Source organism: Ctenopharyngodon idella, chromosome 3 (assembly GCF_019924925.1).
Source record: "Ctenopharyngodon idella isolate HZGC_01 chromosome 3, HZGC01, whole genome shotgun sequence".
Classification (NCBI taxonomy): Eukaryota; Metazoa; Chordata; class Actinopteri; order Cypriniformes; family Xenocyprididae; genus Ctenopharyngodon; species Ctenopharyngodon idella.
Genome location: NC_067222.1, coordinates 42,295,612 through 42,316,049, shown reverse-complemented (window position 1 = coordinate 42,316,049; position 20,438 = coordinate 42,295,612). Strand labels below are relative to the sequence as shown.

General features: G+C 39.2%; 1 protein-coding gene across 2 annotated transcripts in view; it reads right to left on the bottom strand.

Annotated features, from left to right (window-relative positions):
• LOC127508300 (tripartite motif-containing protein 16-like) overlaps positions 1 to 20,438 on the bottom strand; it is a 102,751-nt gene that overhangs the window by 8,022 nt on the left and 74,291 nt on the right. The gene's annotated exons all lie outside the window — the stretch shown is intronic.

Here is a 20,438-nt window from a genome sequence, read left to right as displayed (position 1 = left end):
GTTGAAATAGTTTCCTGCTTCTGTGTTTGAGTGACGTGTGGAAAACAGGCGTGTCTGTAAAGCAGCTTCTCGCGCTGGTCATTGAGACACACTTTCCTGCTGGGTCCTGAGCACATGAATGACGAGCAAAGTTTACAAATGAGAAACTCTAGGAATTCTATAGATGATCTTCTGGAAATTGGGCAAATAATTGGACAGAACTGGTGTAGAGTATTCACTTTTAGACTACAGCATTGTCACTTTTTTTATTGTACATTTATTTGTATAGCGCTGTTCACAATGTGGCCTATATTGTTTCAAAGCAGCATTTATAGAAAATGCATGTTTCTACATACTGTGTCAAAGTAATGTTCATATGTCAGAATGTACAGTTCAAAGATAATACAGATCATGCAGTTAGCATCATGTATTCATTTAGGCAGAAACAATGAGCTCAACTTTTCCTGCCAGGGAATTTTTTAAATTACCAGCCACTGCCAGTGTTTTTGATCTTTTCACAACGTTCATGACCCCCAGAATATTTTGTTGTATGAATATCTGAACATGCAATATATCAAAAGAAATAACACCTCTGGTTTTACTGAGAAAACCTGCGAAAAAGCTGAGAAAATCATGTTTGTTTTGAAAGACTACAATGTGCATAAGCAATGCTTTTATCTCTTGTTTCTGCTTCTTTTTTGTCTGTTTTGATTTGGAGATTCTGTACTCTTTCTGAAGATGTGTAATAGCGCCCCCTACCATTTGGGATGATGGTGGGGAAAGAGTTAAAACAATTATTACAAGTTATGATCATAATCACAATTTAGCAGTTTTGTATGTTGATTCAGAGTTGGCATCATCTGAAGTCCTCATAGGGGGTGGCATCCTCTCTTCACAGGTGTTGAGTCATCTGAAAGCTTCGTAAGAGGCTTGGTCCAAACTGGAGTCATGCGCTTTTGATCTGATATAACTGGAGTGCAAGGTTATGAGATGCATTATGTGAATGCTTGGATAAAGATCGGTTAAATACACAGGAGCTAAACCATTTAGGGCCTTATACTTTGTAATCGATACTGAACTTAATAGGTAATCAGTGTAGATAATGAAATTGGGGTTATATGATTTACATTTACATTTACATTTAGTCATTTAGCAGACGCTTTTCTCCAAAGCGACTTACAAACAGGAAATTGGAAATTGGGCAAATAACATATTTTCTTGCCCTGGTAAGAACTAACTGTAGCTTGTTTATTGAGGATGCAGGACAACCACCTAGTATGCATTACAATAATAAATGCATGAACTAGCTTTTCTATATCAGAAACAGACAACATGTTCCGTAGCTTAGCAATGTTTCTGAGATGGAAGAAGGCTTTTGTAACAAGTCATCTAATACAACACCCAGATCTTTAACTCTAGAGGATGAAGTAACAGTACATCCTTCTAGATGAAAATTGTATTCTAAAAGTTTCTGTGTACAAGTTTCGGTCCAGTAAGTAATACCCCAGTCTTATCCGAATTTAATAGAAGAAAATTACTGGTCATCCAATATTTTATATCTTTCAGATCTAACACAGAACTTGGATAATTTAGAGTTTTCACCTGGTCATGATGAAATATATATCATCAACATAACAGTGGAAACGATTTCCATGTTTTCTAATAATATTACCAAGAGGCAGCATGTATATTGAAATTAGCAGAGGGCCTAAAACAGACCCTTGTGGCACTCCATATTTTACTGATGTTAACTTTGATAATTCCCCGTTAAAATTCAGATAGGTACGGACTAAACCACCTTAATGCCTGTCTCTGACTACCAGTGTAATTTTGTAATCTATTTAGAAAGTATGTCATGCTCTTCCTGTCCTATAGTTGTAAAGCATTGCAGTTGTTCTTGAGTGGCGATAATTGAGGCTGAATCATATATGCTGTCAAAGGTTGTATATTTACAGTTGTATTTTTGATGCTTTCAATTGTCTCAGTGAAGAAATTCATTCAAAGTCATTACTGCTAAACTGTGATGGAATATTCAGTTCAGGTGATTTCTGTTTATTTGTTAATCTAGCCACTAATAAATAAAAACCTTGAATTATTTTAGTTATTTTCTATGAGTTTACGCAGATGCTCGGCCCTGGTGGGACATACTGTCTTTTCACATGACTCTAAAGACCTCTGAATGAGTTTGTTTCCATTTGTGCTCTACTGTAGGTTACAAGTTTTTGTTTTAAAGAGCATGAGTAATACGTTGTACCATGGTGCAATACTTTTCTCTCTAACCTTTTTTAATCTGATGGGTACAACAGTTTCTATAAGATAGTGCCCATACAGCTAGTCATTTGATCAAGTTCATTTGTTTTTATGAAAGGGGTAGATTTAGTGATTTGGGGGCCCCAAGCAAAATATAGGAATGGGGCCCTATACAGTTGCACACAATTACCTGAATCATCCTTAAGGTTCCTTTCTCTGTTGGGATGCAACGACGGTGTCCCATAGTTGTGTCTAATTTTTCTATTTTATTCATTTTCATGTTATAATGGCTTTTATTCTTGTTTTAGACCATGAAATAGCAAATGAAACAAAACTGAAACGAAACTGCGCTACTCGAGTACTACTATTACTACCGTGCTACTACTCGTCACACAGTTACATGATCTCAGGCTATGTTTACTCTCAGTCCAAATCTGATTATTTGTGTATCTAATTGGAATCTGATCTAAAATGATTGACTGTCCACACTGTGTATCGCAACTGTTCAGATCCAATGTGTATGTCCATGCCGCTCGTTTGTTTTCCGGAATATCTGCATTTTATGAGGCAGGGCCAGAACCATAGGAGGCTGGTATGGCTTTATTCTGTGTTGTCGTCTCCACCGGTTTCAAAACATGTCTCTGTTATATTGTCATTTCACGAATTCACACTTACATATAATCAGACAGAGTAAAGCTTATGTGTATTTGGTGTGCTGTCCGAGGGGAGGGCTCCGAGCTCAGAATTTGGCCTGAACCCAGAGTACTACCCCCATCCCAGGCTGGGATAGGAATAGTTAGGAGAGAGGAGATGGGGTGGTGGAGGATCCTGGAAAACTTTGGTTGATTATCTGAACGTGCTCCTCCTGAACCTAAAACATCATTTTCTGCTCTTCTGGCACTTCGCAAGAACACAAGTTACACAGCCTTGTTTCTGCAGCGACTTTCAGCATGTTTCTTAAAACAACGTCCGTGTCGCGATCTTCAGTCACTTCACCATCACCTGTCACCTTCACACTACATTTCCCATAATCCCTCCTGGCTCCCCCCCCCCCACACACACACACACACAATTATCCACACCTGCCATCATTCACCCTCATCAGCTCCACTCTATACTTTATCATTCAACTGCACTGCGCCGTCCATGTTTTAAATGCATGTCCTTGAATGAACGCTGTCTATGAGGGTTGAATTGACGTTGATCAGCGATCTTAGTGACAGGGGCCAAGGCAGGGGCACTTCAGGGGCCAATCAGGTTTCTCTGGCCAAACCTCTGGATCTGCTGTTATCAGTAGCGGAGAGCAACAGTGTTCTCTTGGCACTCGTGCACTTTACACAGATGGGTGCTTCAGTCTATCGCTTAATGCTGTTGCAGACACTATCCGTTCTGGTGAAATTACAAAACAGAAAGCACACAAACGTGTCCATGTTCTTGACATACAATCACTGATTAACATCTTTGGTTTTAATGGGAACCCAGATCCTGACACACTTAACAAAAGTTCTACCACCAGACCATTAAAGGTAGGGTAGGCAATTTTTAGAGAGGCTAGCAATAGCGAGCTAGCTTTGAAAGCATGATATCCCACCCTCCCTTCAGAGCATCCCCAAAGCCACGCCTCCTTCAAAACACATGAACTCACACAGCATAGTCTGCAAAGCATCACGAGACAAGAGATGGCATTAAATTACCTCATTGATGGTTATTTTGTATTTCATCCATTTCCGAATAATCGCACCAACAGTTGTCTCCTTCTCACCAAATTCTTGCTGATGGTCTTGTAGCCCATTCCAGCCTTGTGCCGGTCTACAGTCTCGTTCCTGATGTCCTCTTTGGTCTCGACCATGGTGGTGGAGAGGTTTGAATGGAAGATACAGATTCTTTGGACAGGTGTCTTTTATACACATAATGAGCTGATAATACTTATTTCACTTGATCAAATGCTAATCAATTTATAACCTTTATATAATATATAATTGTTTTTGTTTTTTTCCTGGATTTTTTTGGTTGATATTCTGTCTCTATCCATTAAAATAAACCTACCATAAAAATTATAGTCTCCAGCTTGTTTCTTTGTAAGTGGGCAAACTTACAAATTCAGCAGGGGATCAAATGATCATTTTCCCCTCTGTATATTGTATTATAGTAGATGTATGGATGAAACTATCATGTTAAACAGGACTAATATGTTGATGATAAATAAAACTCAACGTAGCCCTACTTTTCTACTATTGAAATGGATTTCTGGAGATTGTAATGCAATTTTTTCTGCATTTGTTATTGCTACCCCACTTTTTATAACAAAGTTACACCACAATTCACGACGAAACCTCATAAGGGCCGAAAGAGTTGCTCAGCGGTGCTTGTGAAATTCATTTCCTTGACGACTCACTCACACACAGCATCATCTCAGACACCAGCAAAAACCCCAAAATATCTTCCATATATCAAGCAACATACATTTTCATGTGGTATCTAAATTATTCTTTTACTGTTGATTAATAATTTGCTAAGTTTATTATTTTAAACGTTCGCTTCATATTTCCACCAATATGCTAATAAAATTATATCGAATTTTAATAATGTTGATACCATTAATCAGGTTATCAAAAATGATAATTTTGTCATCATTTGCTCACCCTCATGTTGTTCCAAACCTGTGTGACTTTCTTCTGTTGAACACAAAAGTAAGTTTATATTGCTATAATAACATAGTTGAATGGCTATAGCTATTTTTCCTCTCCATTATTTCCTGGCATCTGTATGAATGTGACTGTGACTGTGTATGCGTTTCCCTTTCCTTCCACAAGAGGTCACCACAATCACGAATAATGACTCCACATTTACATGAGCAGGAACATGAGCCAAACATTGACCAGAGATTTTAACAAATTTAATGTCACTTTTTGTACATTAGCCTATATGATGTCCCTCAGATGGTTAAGACTAGATGTCAATAGACAATTTAAAATATAATATTTTGCAGCAGATGTAGCAATGCTTTTACATGACAGTTTACATTACATAATGTGTTTACGTTGCATCAACATAACATGACCACATAACCTAATCTGCTGTTGAAAATATCTAGACCTATTCTCTATCAGCAGAAACCATGAATAAAATGACATTATTTTTTACAGTCACATAAAAAAGCTAACTCCTTTTGAAAACTATTTCTATTTAGATCAAGGCTGCAAGGTGTGCAACTGGTTTAATTTTTCTTTCTGTAAATAAAACACTTTGTTGGAATTTATAATGATATTGCATATAGGCAAGGCACTTTTATTTCTATAGCAAGTTTAAAACAGACACTTCTGACCAAAGTGCTGTACAATCTAACAAAATTACACAATAAAATACATAAAAAGAAAACACAAATTATTAAGACTACATTGATCCAAATCAATAAAGACAAAAAAAAGTATAGTGTATATATAGTGTAATAAATACATATACTGTAATAAATTATAGCTATATAACTTTATAGAACATTTTCAGAAAATTCATAAATTCTCTTATTTAATGAAAAATCACTCTGTCTGTAACCGTCCATCTATACAGAATGTCACTGAATTTAAAGCAGAGAAAATAAATGGCAATTAAAGGTCACACAAAGGTTACTTTGTGGTATTTCTACAGCATCTGTCCCTGACTTTGGCATGTACCACCTCATTATTCTTTAAAGAGTCTTTGAGGCAGCCTGAAATGCTCTGTAAAGAATTAAAATGTTTAAACAAGCTAGGAAATGGTAGACGGTTAATAAAATAAATGGTTCATGTCTGTAATAAATGATCAGTGCCAATATTCAGAGCTGAAGCAAAGCAGCCAATCAAAGCTCCACCCTCACAGACAACAGAAAGAGGCACATGTCTCTTTCTTTGAAGTTCAACAGAATGTGTGTTCTGCTCTTCTCCATCACAAGATTAGGATCCATAACATCTGACAAGCCAATTGTTCATTCACTAGTGCAGCAAATTTGCCACTGATATTATGCGTTATCTCTTCATACAGTGTAATGACACACAGGCCCAAAAATTAGCTCTCCTAAGGATCATGGCAGATCAATTTTCATTCCTTTATGAAATTTCTGGGTGACTCTCACAAAGCCTGTCCAGAACAAATCAAAAGTGTTAAAGTCTGCATGAAACGGAAGTTGCGATAGTCTTTTCTTCCCTATTGTGACATATATCGGAGTGAAACGGCTTCTGGAATGAAAAAATGTTGGGCGGGATTTGATTTCGTCCTTCAGAAATTGATTGGATCGTAGGAAGTTTTAGTTAGGTTGTTGCTCATTTTAGTTAGCTTGTTGCTAACTAAAAGTAGGCAGATCTGAATGGTGTTGTGTTTGTGGATGAGCCGAGGCAGCGTACTGATCACACAGCATAGCAGGTACGTAACTGAACTTTATTGAACATTCGCACAGTGTCAAACCCCCTGCTTAGGGACGTGGCTCACTCAGCAGCGATCTCACTAATCAGATATCACTACATCTCCCCTTCCCAAAACAATGAACTTTGTGAACCCAAGAATGTTACTATTTGTGGCATAATAAACATACTGTAACCATTTTAACAAATTCTAAGCATATACATGCTATGCTTCTCTAATGTAAAAGAAAAGTATTGCTTTAAGAACATCTTTTATCACAACATTTTGTCTTTCACATTACTGTACAATTTCACTGTTTTTTTCTTTTTTTTTTAAAGGAGGTCAGGGTGGACTACCTGAGCACTCCTGGCACAGTGAGAGGATTATTCTGCCTCTGTGATCACCGGCCATAAACTAAAGGTTCATTCATCTTGGTGGAACAGACACAACGTCCCGACCTTGTGTAAGTCCCATGTCGGGTAGCTATGGCAGACTGTGAACTTGGAGATGGTTGACGACTGTTGGCATCTGACTGTCAGGTACGTCCTCAAATAACTCTGGCCAGTCAACTGCTTGCTCCTTGTCTGTTTCAGGCTGGAGTCGCACCAACACCTGTCTGTTGCGTTGAATATTTCCATGTGAGATTTTCAAGACAAACGACCTTTGGGCCTGCTGTCGGATCACTTTCCCAGGGATAGCTTGGTCCCTAATCCAAACAGTCTGTCCAGGTTTCAGTGGTGACAGAGATCTATCTCTGTGTCTCTTATTGTATGAATTTCTTGTGTGAGCACGTAGACTGGATTCGAACTGTTTCAGTTTGTCTGCATCTGGAAGTTTTGTTGTGAGAAAAGAAGGCAGAGTTGGTAAGCCTGTTCTCAGTCTTCTGCCCATTGACAGTTTCTCTGGACTGTAGCCGTTTGCAAGTGGTGTAGAGCGGTATGCAAGCAAAGCTTTGAATGGATCTGATGTTTTCCCCAAAAGCTTTTTGACCGTTTGTACCGCTCTTTCGGCTTCGCCATTTCCTTGTGGATACCGTGGGCTGCTTGTTATGTGCTTAAAGTCATACTCCCTCGAAAACTCCTGGAAGTCGGCGCTGCTATACTGCGGTCCATTGTCAGATATTAGTATCTCAGGCACCCCATTCCGTGCAAACACTGCTTTCAGATGTTCGATTATGGTTGCCGAGGAAGTTGATGCCAATTTGGCCACATCAACATCTCTTGAATAGTAGTCGACTGTTAAAAGGTACTTTTTTCCCTTTAGTTCAAACAAGTCTGTAGCCGCTCTCTGCCATTGATACAGTGGAAAGTCTGTCGGTTGTAGCGGTTCTACAATCGTCATGAAAGCCTTTCTACATTCATCACATTTTTGCACCATAGTTCGCAATTGTGAACTCAGGCCAGGCCACCACACGGACTGTCTTGCCCTTTGGTGACATTTTTCAATTCCTTGGTGTACCTGATGAACGTGAAGCAGAACTGAACTATGGAGTGAGGCAGGGATGATCAACCTTGTTCCATGTAGAAGCAGTCCTTCGAGGATGGAAATCATGTCTCTTTCCAACCAGTAAGGTCTGAGTTTGTTGTTGGTCTGCACTGTTCTCGACCACCCGTGCTCATGGAACCTCATTACTTGGCTGCATACAGGGTCTTTCTTTAACTCCTGTCGAAGGTTGTCTGGGTGGCTCTTTGAAGCAGGGAAGCTTTTCCATATTTGGGAGAAGTAAATATTTGTGTCTTCCATGAGAGTTGAGTCAGCATCCATTACATCGCTCATAGAGGGCATCCTTGACAGCATGTCTGGAGTTGTGAACTGATTCCCTGGAGCATGGCTGATCTCGTAAGAATATCCCATGAGTCTCATTCTGAACCTTTGCAGCCTTGGTGGTAAATCATCCAGATGTTTTGTGCTCAGAAGCTCAGAAGTGGCTTATGGTCCGTCTCGAGAAGGAAATGTTTCCCAATGAGATAGCAGCTGAAACGTTCACATGCCCAAACAAGAGCTAGTGTCTCCTTCTCTATTTGAACATATCTCTGCTCAGTTGGAGTTAATGCTCTAGATGCATATGCAGTGGGTTTCCATGCATCACTGGACTTTTGAAAAATCACTCTTCCCAGACCAAAGCATGATGCGTCCGCTGTGACTTTTGTTTCCTTGCTTTAATCGAAGAGTGCTAAAGTTGGCGTTGTGATAAGCTCTTATTTTAGCAATGCAAATGACTCCTGCTGTGGTGTGTCCCAGGACCACAGACTTTTCTGTGAGAGGAGGTCTCGCAAGGGCATTGTTTTCTCGGCCAGGTCTGGAATGAACTTCCCCAAATGTACAATTGTGAACTCAGGCCAGGCCACCACACGGACTGTCTTGTCCTTTGGTGACATTTTTCAATTCCTTGGTGTACCTGATGAACGTGAAGCAGAACTGAACTATGGAGTGAGGCAGGGATGATCAACCTTGTTCCATGTAGAAGCAGTCCGTCGAGGATGGAGGCTCTTATTTTAGCAATGCAAATGACTCCTGCTGTGGTGTGTCCCAGGACCACAGACTTTTCTGTGAGAGGAGGTCTTGCAAGGGCATTGTTTTCTCGGCCAGGTCTGGAATGAACTTCCCCAAATGTACAACATCAAGGGGATGAGAATGGCTCCAGGGATACTGGATCCGTCCACTACTCCACCTTTGAGGCTGCTGAGAAGGTATTCAAAAACCTTGACGAATAAAAATGATCAAATACAGTGCATCAGGAAAGTATTCACAGCGCTTCACTTTTTTCCATTCTACAAACAATACCCCATAATGACAATGCGAAAGAAGTTTGTTTGAAATCTTTGCAATAATCAATAATTTGTTGAAGCACCTTTGGCACCAATTACAGCCTCAAGTCTTTATGAGTGTGATGCTACAAGCTTGGTACACCTATTTTTGGGCAGCTTCTCCCATTCTTATTTGCAGGACCTCTCAAGCTCCATCAGGTTGGATGGGGAGCGTTGGTGCACAGCCATTTTCAGGTTCAAGTATGGGCTCTGGCTGGGCCACTCAAGGAAATTCACACAGTTGTCCCATAGCCACTCCTTTGTGGGACCTTATATAGACAGGTGTGTACCTTTCCAAATCATGTCCAATCAACTGAATTTACCACAGGTGGACTCCAATCAAGTTGTAGAAACATTTCAAGGATGATCAGTGGAAACAGGATGCACCTGTAGTGGGATGAACAGTGTGTGCGTTGTTTCTTTAAATATGCCATGAATGCATGAGCTGTCCAATCATATACTTTCACGGGTATATAAAAGGGGACTTTTAAGGCACCGTTGTGTGTTTGATCACCGCTTGTGCGTCACTGCCCGAGGCCCGCCCATTCCGGTTTTGGTTCTTCCTATCTCACAGGTATGTGTCTGCTAACTAGTGAGCATCGAGATGTGTGCTTGAGGTAACTAGTTTTATTTGGATTGTAGTTTTCCAACAAACATTCGTCATAGTGGTTGGTTGGCGGCTGCCTTTTCATTCAACATGCTCCTGCTGTAATCCCGTGCCGTTTCGCCATGTTGATGTCTGTTTGGTGCGTACAACTGGACTCGTGACTATAGCGACAACATGAAGGTATGTGCACTACCGCTATTGGTGTATAGTATTTTATGTGGTAAATAATTTTACGTTTAATTCTTTTTAGGAGGAATAGTTGATTTTAAGATCCATTGCATTCAGTGCAGCCTGTGGGGCAACGTTCTTTGATGCTGCTGTTTTGTTCCCATTTGCTGTAAACCTGATCCGGCGTGTGTTCGCGCTGTTTACCGGTCTCTTCCGTTAGACCAGGGGCCTGTACCATGACGGTAGTTGAACAAACTCATTGTTATAGGATTAGTTTCAAATTGACAAAACCAAACCACTCCAATCCGGCTTTGTTGGTACCATGATGCTGATCATCAACTTTCTCTGTCAACTCAGGCTTTGATCCTGAGTTTGTGGAGTTTGTGCACATGAATGCGTGACATCAGTGGCAAACAGCCAATCACATGCCTTGCAACAGAAAGAAACTGTGATTTACTTCTCACGAGAGAGTCAACGCGATTCAAAACTTTTTTCCTGAAGAAAATTAAGAATTTAAACGCATTTACACTAAAGAAGAAACTTGTCCATGAAAAAGTACAAATAAAAGAAATTAACTTGCTCTATCAGAGCAAGTGAAAATTGTCAAGTGTTTATATAGTTGATTATATATAGCAATAGAGACTCAAACATGTAAGGTTATGTAATCATTTTTAAAGAGTTATCTGTTGATTCTACAGCTTACATATGATCTGTATATATTAATATTTATTTAAAATAAATGCTTAATAATAACTTTTACATTAAAATTGCTTGCGTGAAATGGATTAATAACAATATAGATCATATAATAATTATATAAATCATACAATAATTATATAAATCATTAAAGCAAGAAAATTTCATCGTTAAATATTTGTTTTTACTATATAGTGACCTTTAATTTGGAGGAAGAGAAACTGGGGGAGGGACTTTATTGCGTTGGATGTGTCAGTGCTCACATCTGATTGGTCCAGTTTCGGTTTGAGATCTCTTACCCAGAACATAACCTGCCTCGGAGCAGGTTAGCTGTGGAGCGTAAGTTACTATGGTGATGAACACCGCTAAAAGCCAAGTCACTTTCATGGTACCTAAAACTCAGGATTGGCACAAACTAATCTGAAACTTAACTGGCTAGCCAGCTAATCCAGCTTCATGGTACAGGCCCCAGTTCTTCTGAGTGAATTTGTTCTGATGACTGTTGATTCATTTATTCTTGCTTTGTATTTGTAATTGTTTTTTTGTTTTTGTATATTTGTTGTTTAAGTTTATTCTTTGGTATATTAGTTGGTTTATATTGTTTTGGTTGGTTCATTTGTGTTTTATTCGTCTGCATTTGCTTTGTTTGGTGTTTTTGTAATTTTGTTTCATGTGGTTTAACTTTGTTTAGTGTGACTTTGTTTTTATATTTCTTTTGTTTTGCTTGACTTTGCTGTTTAGTTTGTATTTTTTTGTTTCTTGTTTACTTTATTGGTATGTTTTTTATGAAATTGGAGTGAACATTCACCTCCAGTTGAGACATCAGGTGTCTTGATTTTTCTGGTCTAATACCTAATACCTAATACCTAGCCTTGTGCCCATTAAACTAGCCTACCTGCCATAGGTAAGCCTCGGTTTCCTTTTTGTTTTTTTGTGTCTTCCATGTTTGTATAATATATCCCAGCCTACAGTAATGTTTTAAGATTAGTGTTTGATTATTGTTGAAACAAAGCTTTTGTACTTTATCCACGTCTCAGGCCTCTGTCTTTGAAACCACGTTCCTGTGTGCCCTTTGTAGGCGATCAATTCATAATTATTTTTCCCTGTTTGACAGGGTGGTGTAGTCAGCTGAATTTAGAGTTTCCCTTTCCGATTATCTGCCCTCCACACGCCTGAGCTCAATTTTGAGTGTCATGTCAAAGGCTGTGAATACTTATGTACGTGTTTTTTTATTTATGTTTTTTATTTTTAATAAATTTGCAAAGATTTCAAACAAACTTCTTTCGCATTGTCATTATGGGGTATTGTTTGTAGAATTTCAAGGAAAATAATGAATTTAACCCTCTACCGCATGCATTATGATAAATTTGTAGAAAAAAATATTTGACTCTTTTTCTTTTCTTAGAATGGCTTAACTTGAAGTGCTGTAAAAAAAATTTTTGGAAAAAAATATTATTTTAAGGTACTTTATTATATGTTGCCATATGGCAACAATGTACAATAGTGGAAATAACTTAGAATAAGTGTAAGTGTATATAGTTAATATTTTTCCTCAGAAATATTGTTTGTATTGAATCAATTGGTGCTATTATAAGCTTTAGCAGTAATTATAAACCACACCTTATACATATTTTCCAACATCTTGTGCTTTTATTTATTCCATTCTCTTTTGCTGGATAATGCTTTATATTCTTTGAATTTCATTACGTTTTTCATGAATATTACTTAAATTGCAAATTTAGACAGTTAAAAACTAATATAATACTGTTCATCATGTATCATAAAACATTGACATAAAACCAAAAACATTGCAGTTCATGAAAATTCAACATTACGCAATCTTATGAGAGGAAGGTTATGAACATGAACCCCCCATAATCCTTGAAACCTCACCTTTTTTCTGTACAAAACTTCAAAACATTTTTTTTTCAGAGGTGAGGCACAGGTACACATCACATTTGGTGCACTTCACCCTAACAATACACTTACAGCCACTTGCACCTGCCTTTTTGAGACACCATGGTAGGTCAGTGGTAGGTCTGGGCCAGTAGTACTGGCTGTGGTGGCAGTGGGCAGGCAGGTCTCCGATGTTGATTTAATCCATAACACAAATGCCATGGCAGTCCTTAACATACGACTAATGAACATTATATCACTAGCATTAATGTTGTTATTGTTACAGCTTAACAGACTGCAGCTGACCTTCGCTAGCTAGCTAACCTATTACAATAATGTCATTCCATTATTGCACAGTGTTGCCATATGGCAACACAGACATTTTATCGATTTACCAAAAACTATTTTCATAAAAACTTTTTTGAGTGGTGAATATGTCATCATAAATTACCTGAGATGATGTTACCAATTTTTTTGTGAATGTGACATGGGCGGGTCCTTGTTTGTTACTGACGTTTTAGTTTGCTTTCAGCAACTACCGACAAGAGACGGCAGTCTGTCAGAAATCTCGCCACAGAAAAAAATTGCATGTCATGTGACTTAACCAAAGCACATCATTGGCTAAACTAAGGTCTTCTCTTACCAACAAAAAAAACGAGAACATTCTCTTCAAGAGACAGTGGCAAGGAAATGAACGCAAAGAGTATGTTGCCATATGGCAACACCATGCGGTAGAGGGTTAATCCCTTTTGGAATAAGGCTGTAACATAACAAAATGTGGAAAAAGTGAAACACTGAATACTTTCCGGATGAACCGTACATTCTTTAACCTGTAATAATAAATTATAATAAACATGGCTATCACAACTTCTGTTTGAAACAGGACTCTGTTTAACTAGCCGATATGGTCTAAAACTCCACTGCCTGTTTACAGTCAGTATCAGTAATTAAACCAGTGCCCTCTATGTACGCGTGAGTTTGAGCCCCTGCAGTGCTACAGAAAAACATATGCTACTAAAGTTTGTGGTCAGTATTTTTGTTTTTGAAAGAAAGAAAGAAAGAAAAAAGAAAAAGATGCGTTAAATTGAGGCATCAAAGTGACAGTAAAGACATTTATGATGTTACACAAGTTTATTTCAAATAAATGCTGTTCTTTTGAACTTTCTATTTATCAAAGAATACTGAAAAAATGTAGCACGGTTTCCACACAAATATTAAGCAGCACAACTGTTTTCATCATTGATATTAATAAGAAACGTTTCATGATCATCAAATCATCATATTAGAGTGATTTCTAAAATATTTGTGACACAGAAGACTGCATTAATGATGCTGAAAATTCAGCTTTGCCATCACAGAAATAACTTACATTTTAAAATATACAACAATAGAAAACAGTTATTTTAAATTGTAATAATATTTCACAGTTTTACTGTTTTTTCTGTATTTTTTGATCAACTTTTGAACAGTAGCATACAGACACTCTTACTGCTTCTCCATTTTCCTCATTGTCCTCAGTCTCATCTCCGGCAGCATCTCCGACTCTTCACATCCTATCTGAGTGTGAAGCAGCTCCTATGAGAGCAGCTCCTCAGCAGGTGCCAAACCACCCAGAATCCTCTGTAAAATGATCAAATGAAATCATTTACACCTGTAGAGACAAATGTGAGTGAGAAATATGTGTACTCGTCTTGCTCTGCTGTCACAGGTGTGTGAGCAGCCGTCACTGATGTGGGGACTCTGGTTTTGAGGCATTGTATCAAATTAGGATGTGTGAGCTGACCGACGAGCTGGACATTTCTGAATTTTGAGTTTGTTGCAATGTCACTGTTTTGGAATACAGCATTTCCTGTGGGAGTCTAGGTTATCACAAATCAAGTAACCCAAACCTGGTCACAGATCAGTTGATTATACATTTTTGATTATTTTTCAAATAAAAGATTTCCTGTATCATAAATCGATGAACTTTTGCTTAAAAACAACGAAAAAGGCCCTAATTCCTCTAAGTTAAAAAAAAAAAGGTCACCCCAGAAAAATTGGAACAAATAACAAATGTTACTGCTTATAAGTAAGTAGCACTTCCTAAAACTTTCTAGAACTGTTTAGAACTTTCTGGAATTTTCTAGAGCTGTATTTCTAGAACAATCCAAATCTTGATATACATATATATACATATATATATATATATATATATATATACATATACATATATATATATATATACATATATATATATATATATATATATATACACACACCAATCAGGCATAACATTATGACTTCCTAATATTGTGTTGGTCCCCGTTTTGCTGTGAATGAATGTGTGTCTGCGACGTCAGGGGCGGGACAGATAAGGTGAGGTCTGACGCACTGACAGGTGGACTCGGACAGATAGAAAAGATAAATGTTGCCATCTGCTGCTTATTGTCGTTATTGCAGACATCTGAACATTCACACAGGACCCCGTGCTTGCTTTCAAAAACGAGAAAAAAAAAAAAAAAATGCACAGAAAAAAAACAGTAAAAGCTGAGTGCAAAAAGTTAAGTTTACTCAATTTTTCTTTTACAAGTTTTTTTTTTTTTTTCAAGTGAATTTCACACATGGAATTAATGAAATTCACTTAATAAACAACTAACAAATTAACAATTAGTGAACAAGCAGCAAAAACCCAGTGTGTAAACAGTAGGCCTAAGCAAGGAAACAAAACAAGGATAAGTAAGTAAATGAACATATATATGACTAATATCTATCTATCTATCTATCTATATATAATAAAAAGCGATGAAGAAAAATCATGAAGTATATCAAAGATGTATGTTAGTTTTTTTGGAGCCACACACATACAGTAGTTTGCTGTTAATAACTCAAATTAGAGCCTTAAATCCTTCAAATAAAACACAGGAAAACACATATGCAGGATGTGTTTTACTAGAACTTCAGTAAATAACTCCATTCAACAGATTAACCCAAAACTGGATATAAATAAAGTGGACCATAGACGACAAGTGACTTTAAAGTGATAGATGACCTTAATGATACAGATTTTACAACATTGTTTGGTGCAAAGAATTGCTTATATATTTTTTTTGTCCTACAATTTTCATGCCTTTATTACAATTTATTGTGCTTTTCACTTTTTTCTGCACTTGACATTTTTTGTGCACTTTTTTCTTTTTATATACAGTGGGTACGGAAAGTATTCAGATCCCCTTAAATTTTTCACTCTTTGTTATATTGCAGCCATTTGCTAAAATCATTTAAGTTCATTTTCATTTTTTTTCCCCCCTCATTAATGTACACACAGCACCCCATATTGACAGAAAAACACAGAATTGTTGACATTTTTGCAGATTTATTAAAAAAGAAAAACTGAAATATCACATGGTCCTAAGTATTCAGACCCTTTGCTCAGTATTTAGTAGAAGCACCCTTTTGATCTAATACAGCCATGAGTCTTTTTGGGAAAGATGCAACAAGTTTTTCACACCTGGATTTGGGGATCCTCTGCCATTCCTCCTTGCAGATCCTCTCCAGTTCTGTCAGGTTGGATGGTAAACGTTGGTGGACAGCCGTCTTTAGGTCTCTCCAGAGATGCTCAATTGGGTTTAAGTCAGGGCTCTGGCTGGGCCATTCAAGAACAGTCACGGAGTTGTTGTGAAGCCACTCCTTCGTTATTTTAGCTGTGTGCTTAGGGTCATTGTCTTGTTGAAAGGTAAACCTTCGGCCCAGTCTGAGGTCCTGAGCACTCTGGAGAAGGTTTTCATCCAGGATATCCCTGTACTTGGCCGCATTCATCTTTCCCTCGATTGCAACCAGTCGTCCTGTCCCTGCAGCTGAAAAACACCCCCACAGCATGATGCTGCCACCACCATGCTTCACTGTTGGGACTGTATTGGACAGGTGATGAGCAGTGCCTGGTTTTCTCCACACATACCGCTTAGAATTAAGGCCAAAAAGTTCTATCTTGGTCTCATCAGACCAGAGAATCTTATTTCTCACCATCTTGGAGTCCTTCAGGTGTTTTTTCATGTGTCTTGCACTGAGGAGAGGCTTCCGTCGGGCCACTCTGCCATAAAGCCCCGACTGGTGGAGGGCTGCAGTGATGGTTGACTTTCTACAACTTTCTCCCATCTCCCGACTGCATCTCTGGAGCTCAGCCACAGTGATCTTTGGGTTCTTCTTTACCTCTCTCACCAAGGCTCTTCTCCCCCGATAGCTCAGTTTGGCCGGACGGCCAGCTCTAGGAAGGGTTCTGGTCGTCCCAAACGTCTTCCATTTAAGGATTATGGAGGCCACTGTGCTCTTAGGAACCTTAAGTGCAGCAGAAATTTTTTTGTAACCTTGGTCAGATCTGTGCCTTGCCACAATTCTGTCTCTGAGCTCTTCAGGCAGTTTCTTTGACCTCATGATTCTCATTTGCTCTGACATGCACTGTGAGCTGTAAGGTCTTATATAGACAGGTGTGTGGCTTCCCTAATCAAGTCCAATCAGTATAATCAAACACAGCTGGACTCAAATGAAGGTGTAGAACCATCTCAAGGATGATCAGAAGAAATGGACAGCACCTGAGTTAAATATATAAGTGTCACAGCAAAGGGTCTGAATACTTAGGACCATGTGATATTTCAGTTTTTCTTTTTTAATAAATTGCAAAAATGTCAACAATTCTGTGTTTTTCTGTCAATATGGGGTGCTGTGTGTACATTAATGAGGAAAAAAATGAACTTAAATGATTTTAGCAAATTGCTGCAATATAACAAAGAGTGAAAAATTTAGGGGGGTCTGAATACTTTCCGTACCCACTGTATAAATAAATATGCATATGTGTCAATTCACCTATGCACAAGTATAAATTTACATGTGCATATGTTTATATTCAGGGCCATCGAGAGGTTCAGCTTCAGATATTTTGTCACCATCAGGGAAGTCCATAATAATATCCAGCCAAATATGATATTTAATGTTCTTGATGATGTTTTCCACTTAATGAGGAAATTCTCACAGTCTAGATATGAGTCTATGCCAGAATCAAATTGCTCCTCAATTTTCTAGAGAAAGTCGTCCCACATGTTTTGGATTCTGGAGAACACACACCAGAAAAATAACCATTAGAAAGTGGACTGTTATTCCTCGTGAGGTGTAAATTACTGTAATTTCTTTGTTACCCTTCTTGCTAAATATATATATATACATATATATATATATATATATATAAGGAGTTTCCAGACACTCCTAAATCTCGGAGGGAGGTGGAGCGGAGGCGGGACAGGGGGTGGGATGGAGGGCCAGGTCCATGGAAAGGAAGGCAGCCTGGAGACGGCCAGGGCGAAGAAGGCTGGACAGACGGCCAGGTAGACAGGCTTGAAGACCCCCACGGCGGAGCAGACAACCACCACTGCAGGTCAGATGGGCTTGAAGGCCCCCACGGTGGAGCAGACAGTTCAGGAACAACCTCTGCGGTCATGTTGAGGCAGACTGGAAACTCTTGATGACTTGAGATGACTTGATGACTAATGGCGGGTTCCCCTGATAGAACAGAGGAGGGTTGCGGTACGCCAACTGCCCTAGGACGTGAAGCAGGGATGGGAGACAAGACGTGGAGGGGTTCTAGAAGGTCTAATGAGACGAGATGAGGTGAGGCTCTGGAAGATCGGATGAGACGAAGCTCTGGAAGATCTGATGAGACGAGGCTCTGGAAGATCTGATGAGATGAGACGAGGCTCTGGAAGATCTGATGAGGCGAGACGAGGCTCTGGAAGATCTGATGAGGCGAGACGAGGCTCTAGAAGATCTGATGAGACGAGATGAGACTCTGGAAGATCTGATGAGACGAGGCGAGGCTTTGGAAGATCTGAAGAGGCGAGACTCTAGAAGTTCCAGTTCAACACTGTAAAAATTGCTGTAAAATTACAGCCAATTTCCAACAGTAAAATACTGTTATTTCAATAAACAGTTAAATTATGTAAATTTACAGCTAATGGTCGGTAAATTAAGTACTTGCAGTAAATTTACAGCATTTAACAGTAAAAAGGTTTGTCCCTGAGAAAATGTCAGGGACAAACTGACAAACTTGTCTCATACTGTAAAAAGCAGCACATTAGGGCGGAGCATCTTTAACGAGCCCTCAGACTCCTGCAGAAAGCGCTCAGTGTTGCCAAGTCCGCTTATTATAAGTGACTTTGGGCTTGTTTTTCTGTAAAGTCGCTTACAAATATTGGTAGTCGCGGGTCACGTTTTTTTGGGCTTGTTTCTATAGTGTAGTTGCTTATTTGGGCTTGATCCCAGCTCCATAATAAGTTGTCAAGCAGATATTTTCTATATGTTATTTAAACGTAGAAGTTTGTCTAGCCTGTTCTCTCTGTCCCTCCCCTTTCCCCATACACACAGGAGACAGCAGAGTTTTTTTCCCACCCACATCCTGCTTCTAATTGGCTCTGACCCGGATGGCAACGAGTACTAGCCAATCAGAGGCAGAGCAGGGCAATCTGTTTTTTTCTGGTTAGGAAAACGTCGTCAGTGAGTGACGTAAACTTTAAATGAATGCGCGCGAGTTGCGACTGATGGTGACTGACTGGACTGTAGGAGAGTTTTTTGGAGGAACAAATGCCTGGGACAAAGTGGGCGAAATACGGGAAGAAATATAACAAAGACTGGGAGAAAGAGAAAGGAGTAAAAGAATGGATTCAACCCATCGTGGGGGACGACTCAAAAGCACTGTGCAGAGTATGTAAGTGTGAAATACGTGCACACCATGCGGACCTCGTACAACATGCTAGCACAGAGAAACATAAAAAAAATGCAGCACCGTTCTCCTCAATGAGGCTTACGGACATTGGGTTCGCGGTCTCCAAACTGAACGAGTCAAGACAGAGAGCTGAGCTGAAGGTAGCCACCTATGTAGCTTGTCACACATCCATTAAATCAGTCAATCACCTTGGAGAGTTAATGTGATAAAGACATCAAAATGCACCGGACAAAATGCACGGCATTAATTAACTGTGCCATTGCTCCGTGTATATTCACAGAACTTCAGAGGGATATTGGAGGTGCTGATTACTCACTTGTTATTGATGAAAGCACAGACATTTCATCTGTCAAGCAACTGTGTGTGGTAATCTGCTACTTTAGTATGACACTGAACAAAGTTGTGTCCACCTTTTTGGGTTTAATAAACTTGGAGGGTGAAACAGCAGAGGCTATTTCCTCTACTCTGACCCGTTTTCTACAGAGTATTGGACTGGACATCAAAAGGTGCATTGGATTAGGTACAGATGGCTGCAGTGTCATGGTAGGGAAGAGGAATTCAGTGTACACTCACCTTCTCCAGAAAAACCCAAATCTCCAGCTGCTCAAGTGCGTGTGCCATTCCATACAGCTGTGTGTAAGCAAGGCAGTGGAGACCCTCCCACGCAACCTTGAATACTTGGTCTCTCATTCTCACAACTGGTTTTCCCACAGTGCTCTTCGCCGCCGTGAGTATGCAAAGATCTACAGCCTCATCAATCCTGGTGAAATCCCTTTGATGCTTGTACAGATGTCAGGTACACGGTGGCTTTCCATCCATGATTGCTGTTTGCGCATACTCAATCAGTGGGATGAATTGAAGCTTCACTTTCAGCTAACCAAAGACCACCAGAGATGTTATGATGCTGAAATCTTGC